Source organism: Rhineura floridana, chromosome 13 (assembly GCF_030035675.1).
Source record: "Rhineura floridana isolate rRhiFlo1 chromosome 13, rRhiFlo1.hap2, whole genome shotgun sequence".
Lineage (NCBI taxonomy): Eukaryota > Metazoa > Chordata > Lepidosauria > Squamata > Rhineuridae > Rhineura > Rhineura floridana.
The window spans coordinates 15,137,702-15,143,761 of NC_084492.1; the positions used below are offsets into that span (position 1 = coordinate 15,137,702).

The 6,060-nt window shown below is 42.4% G+C and overlaps 1 long non-coding RNA gene across 1 annotated transcript; it reads left to right on the forward strand.

The window, feature by feature from the left end:
* The first annotated feature begins 1,885 nt into the window (after positions 1–1,885).
* LOC133369179 (uncharacterized) lies at positions 1,886–5,842 on the forward strand. The gene is made up of 3 exons (XR_009758838.1): positions 1,886–2,274; positions 4,149–4,191; positions 5,345–5,842. It is a non-coding gene; the product is annotated as an uncharacterized LOC133369179 (long non-coding RNA).
* Positions 5,843–6,060: the final 218 nt, after the last annotated feature.

Sequence of the window (6,060 nt, forward strand, 5' to 3'; positions counted from 1 at the left end):
TCCTACAAACTACACACTTTGCTGCTGTGATCCATAAAAAAGGGTATGGGTCCAGCAGCTCAAAATTTGCAAGAAAAGTCCAAATTGACAAGACCACTAGAAAAGTTATATCAGGTGGTATGGTAAAAGAGAAGGGGATCAGGCATGTGCTACCTGCCTGGGGTTCCTGATCACTACAGTCTGGGTACTTAAAAGAAATCATAATTGTTTATTTCCTCAGTTTAGACATTTACATCTCACCTTTTTATCTCACCTTTTTAACCTGGGAGACCAGGGTTCAAACCTCCACTCAGCTATGAAGCTCACTGGGTAACCTTGGGCCAGTAACTGTCTCTCACCCTACTCTACCACACAGGGTTGTTGTCAGGATAAAATTGGGAGGGGGAAGAACAATGGTATGCCACCTTTAAGCTCCTTGGAGGAAAATATAAATATAAATGTAATCATAAATAAAATAAAAATAGCACCAGCCCTCAAAGCCAAAAGCCTGTTTCTTTGTTCATTTTAGACATTTACATCCCACAGCAGAATTGACAAGTGGTGTCTAAATACAATCAAAGAAGATCTCCTGAGGCAGGGAGTTCTGTATATTGGCCACTGCCATGTGGAGAATGCCCTGCAAGTCTTCTCAGCAGCCTCAACTCAAGGTGAAAGGAAGTGCAGAAGGGCCCTCACCAATGATCTAAGTCAGCCCAAGGGCCACAGTCCCTTCTGGGCAATCTTTCAAGGGCCATATGCTAGTGGTGGGCAGGGCCAGAGGCAAAAGTGGGTGGAGCAACACCTGTAAATTGTATCTTTGTTTGGTAGGCTAGCAGGTACACAACATTCACACATCCCTCTATATCCACCATCCAGATGTGAGTGATGTCAGTCCCCCAGTAACATAAGCTGATGACTAAACATGAAATTTCAACAACATGATTGCTGTGTGAAGTGTGATGCCATTCTGGAAAAAAACATATTTGTTTGTATCAATCCTTTGTTCCTCTCTCCCATAGATTTTCTCCCCTATTGTCTGCTCTACAGTCAAAATGTTGGTTGTGACCTGGGGGGGGAGGAGACACCTGTCTTTCTTCGTGCTTATGTTACTTGTAAAACACCATGTACGCTAATAGTGCTAAAATGATTGTAAGAACAATATAAAGTTCACTGGTCTGTAATCTTGCTACAATGGCTCATCAAGCAGGCCCAATTGCCAATAACAATTAAAAAGTGATATTTGCAACACAAGCAATAATGTACACAGAGACTATGGGGAAGCATGCTGTGACCACTTTTGTACTGATATGGCTTTCCAATTAGCTGCAGATTTATTTTATAACCCTGTTGATTCCACAAAACAAGCTGGCTTTTGTGTAATGTGTACAGTTTTGCAAAATGGATTTAATTAACCTATAACACTGAAAATCGTTCAGCAAATAGGTTGTTCAACAACATGGCATTCTGGTTTACAACCAAGGAATGTTGCTATAGAATTTCAAGAGGTCAGCTGAATTAAATGCCATTTTTTTCCTGTTGCAGCTACATAAGGGTGCTTTCCATGAAATGTACATTTAATTCAACAGAGTTTGAAAGAGAATTTAATTTGCTAGATGGCAGGCATGTTGGGACTTTATGGAAAACATACTTTTCACTATTTATTTTAAGGAAAATAAACTGAAAATGCATCTTCATATTTTTCAAAATTGTTATGTCTTCTGCAGTTTTACGTTTCTGTTTCTGTCCATTTACAGGCTGCATCTTGTCCCGGTCCATTATTCCAGTTAATGACATAATCAGACTTTATATTTCTCCTTGGCTTTCTCATTCAGAATGCAGATATGTGGGGTGGACTGAATGAACAGCATACGTTGGCAAACCACGCTGCTGTTCTCAGTACACTATCTCTCAAGACATTTCGATCTGACCAGTGGAAAAACAGGATGTGGTTAACTTTATGGCTGTAAACGATACTGACATCTGTAGTGGTTAAATAACTGCCTGCATATTGCCACGTAGATAATGCTGTTGTACTATGTATGTACGTGATGTTATACAATAGTTAAAGGTCATAGGCTGTTTATGGAGAGAAAATAATCCACGCCTCCAGGCGGAGGTAAAATAAAAGCGGAGACCAGAATTACGAGGGGGGCTCCGAAATTGAACTCTGGTCTCACCGTGTCTCACTGTGTCGTGATATCTACATCTGGTGACCTCGACGTGATTCAGAACAAACACCCTCGTACCCACTGGCAGGATCAGCCAACGGTGCACCTCAGCGTACAGCTCCCATTCGTGAGTATGGGGGGGGAATTGTCAGCTCAGCAGAAGGTTCATGCACAAGAGCTACAAAAAATTTTAAAACAGGATACCTCAGCTTTTATAAGTCGTTCTCACATTGAATCATTGTTAAAAACAATTCAATGTCAATGTCCATGGTATCCAGAGCAAGGATCACTACGTCAGTCAGATTGGATAAAGATAGGGAGAAAATTACATGAAGAACCAAGAGCACCTATTCACCATCTCTTATTATGGCAAAAGTGTGCTGAGGCCATTAGTCATTTAGGGATAAAAGAGACATCGCTGTTTGCCAATTCTGACCAGCAAACTCCTCTTTATCCCCAACTTTCTTTACCTACACCTGAAAAGGATATTGAGAAATTTGTAAATGCTCCTCCATATAGCCCTCCAGTCCAACAAGAACAGGTTACTGGGAAGGTTAAAGCAGCCATAGCTCAGGCTGCAGCCTCAGGATTATTATCTATGGAAGAAATGGGAGACTGGGAGGGTACAATTTCAGCTTTTCCCGTTACATATCAGCCAGATCCTAATAATGCTAATAATCGCATAGCAACTTGGACAGCTCTTCCGTTTTCTGTTATTAGAGAAATAAATAAGGCAGTAAGAGAATATGGGATTACGGCTAATTATGTACAAGGGATGTTGGAAGGAGTAGCTACTGGATATAACATGATCCCTCAAGATTGGAAGGATCTCTTTAGGATGATTTTGACTCCTTCGCAATATGTAGTTTGGGACCAAGAATTTAGACATGCTGCTATAGCAGCTGGGGATGCTAATATCATTCCCGAGCAAATTTATGGGTCAGGTAATTTTGCTACCATAGCACAACAAGGGGTATTGCCTGAAGCCGCATTTCATCGAACTGCTGAGTGTATACAGAAAGCATTTAAAAAGGTGCCTGCTGGGAAAGAACCCTTACGTTCTTTTACGAATGTACGGCAGCAAGCAACAGAGCCCTATTTTCAGTTTGTTGACCGTTTGAAAGAGGCTCTGACACGGCAGGTTGATAACCCTCAGGCACAAGGGGAATTATTGTTAAAATTAGCTTACGAGAATTCTAACACAGACTGTAAAAAGATTTTGAAAAACATTATTCATAGACCGCAATATGAATTGGGAGACATGATTCAAGCTTGTGCAGAGGTAGGTACACATGTTCATGCCATGACATTGTTAGCTGGGGCATTAAGACAGGGTAACAAACCTACAGGCAATTGTTTTAATTGTCAAAAGCCTGGTCATTTCAGAAGGGAATGTCGGGCTCCTGGCGGAGGAGCATTTAAAGGTGGGGGCACTGTTACAAACCGGCCAAAGAAGATCTGTCCGAAATGTAAAAAGGGTTATCATTGGGCTAATCAGTGTCGTTCAGCTCCCACTACCAATACCAATGTGTCTTCCCGTCCTATTGAGGGAAACTGAACTTGGGGCAGGCTTCCAGCCCCGAATCTCAAGGAAGTGTACCCACCCCTGCTACTCAAGGAAGCGCTGGAATTGATTTAATACATGCAGAGTCAAAAGATGTTCCTTTGCCTGGAGCAGTTCTTTTAATGCCTACCACACTCACTGGCCCTTTACCAGAAGGCACCGTAGGCCTTGTACTACCGCGATCCTCTGCTTCCAAGAATAATATAATGGTGGTACCTGGTGTTATTGATTCTGATTATCAGGGAATTATTTATATTCAGTATTGGAGTCACCTTCCCCTTCAGTTGAAGAAGGGAGATTCTTTTGCGCAACTATTGTTATTGCCATATCGTCTTTTCACATCGAACACTTCCTCCCAAAAACGTACTGGTGGATTCGGATCTACAAGGACGAAATCGCCGAGTGTGAGTATTTCAGGTAATCCTTTCCATCCACAGGTAGCTGCAGTACTGGCAGAAGTGACCAGGGAGAAACCGGTTCGTAAGTATTGTTTAAACAATGTTATTTTTGAAGGTATTATAGATTCTGGGGCAGATGTCACAGTAATTGCTGAACATAACTGGCCATCCTCTTGGCCAGTAGAAGTGGCCCCTTCTGTGTGGGGAGTGGGCGGAGCTCAGGATTCAAAACGGAGTAAGGATTGGATACAAGTTGTTGCTCTTGATGGTGATCGTATAGCCCACATTCGCCCTTGTATTTTGGACATTTCAGTAAATCTGTGGGGAAGGGATTTACTGGAGCAATTCCAGACCACCATTGTTATTAATGATTAGCCAACAAAAGGCAGCTCTTCCTTTACAATGGAAGACAGACATACCCATTTGGGTAGAACAATGGCCCTTACCCAAAGAAAAATTAGAAGCTCTGCACCAACTGGTAAAGGAGCAACTGGAAGCTGATCATATAGCAGAAAGTAATAGCCCTTATAACACCCCAGTGTTTGTGATTAAAAAGAAATCTGGAAAGTGGAGGCTCTTACATGATTTACGAGAAATAAATAAATTAATTGTGCCCATGGGTCCGCTACAATGTGGGACGCCTAATCCAAATTTAATTCCATCTTACTGCCCAGGAAGCCTCTGCCATTATTCAACAATGTCCCCAATGCACACAGTTAACTCTATCCCCAGAACCAGGAGTGAACCCACGAGGTCTCATAGTTAACCAGTTGTGGCAAATGGATGTTACACATTTTCCTACTTTCTCCCCATGGAAGTATTTGCATGTTACAGTAGATACATATTCCGGATACATATGGGTAACTCCTCAGAAAGGGGAAAAAACTAAGAATGTTATTAATCATGTCATTCGTTCTATTGCCATCATGGGCCAACCTCAGACGATAAAAACTGATAATGGCCCTGCATATGTTTCACAGCAATTTGCACAGTTTTGCACTAAGTGGTCCATTACACATTTGTTTGGTATTCCTTATAATTCTACAGGTCAAGCTGTCGTCGAACGTACCAATCGTACCCTTAAAGAGCATTTGCTTAAACAAAAACAAAAAGGAGGAGTACCACTGGGATTGGCCACCAAAGAGGAGTGGCTGGCACAAGTGTTGTTTACCATTAATCATTTAAATTTGTCTCAATCTCCCAATACTCATTTTTCCTTTTCTACTCGAGCGCAGCGGCATTTTCAGCAGTCGGAGTCTCTACCTGCCCCGCGGGTGCAGTTTCGGCAACTACCAAATCCAGAGTGGAAAGGCCCAGTTCCGCTTATAACGTGGGGTCGAGGTTACGCGGCTGTGTCTACGCCTGACGGTCCTGTGTGGGTACCTGCTAGGTGTATCCGGCCCTGGAAAGACGATGTCCTGGCACGATAATCTTAAGAATCCCATCCCTAATTTTTCTCTGCAACTTCAGGATACTGGGATGTCTTCCAGGAAGCGTGGTCGGAATGTTCCGCAACCTCCCGTGACTTGGGGCCAAATAAAGAACTTAGCAACACAAGCAGAAAAAGCAATGGAACAAGCCGGGGTGGACAAGACAACTGAGAATACCATTCTTGCTTTAATTGCGTCTTTAAATACAAATTCTATTTTTGTACTTTGCATTTGTTGGATTTTAGGAAGCGCCGGGGCTGACAGGTTGGGGCAGGAGTTGGGGATGCGGTTTCAACACAATATCTGGGTTCAGTTAGCAAGAATGACAAATGTGAGTGACTTTTGCATGACTGAACATGTACAGGAAATGGGTATGTTGGGAACATGTTTAATACCCGTATGCAAAGCACCTGGGGATATTGGGAACATTACAGGACTTGGGCGGTTCATGAATACTTCAGAGATTAAATATCATACTGTTTCGAATTGGGGAACTCCAACCTTCCAGCTGCCTGTTAATG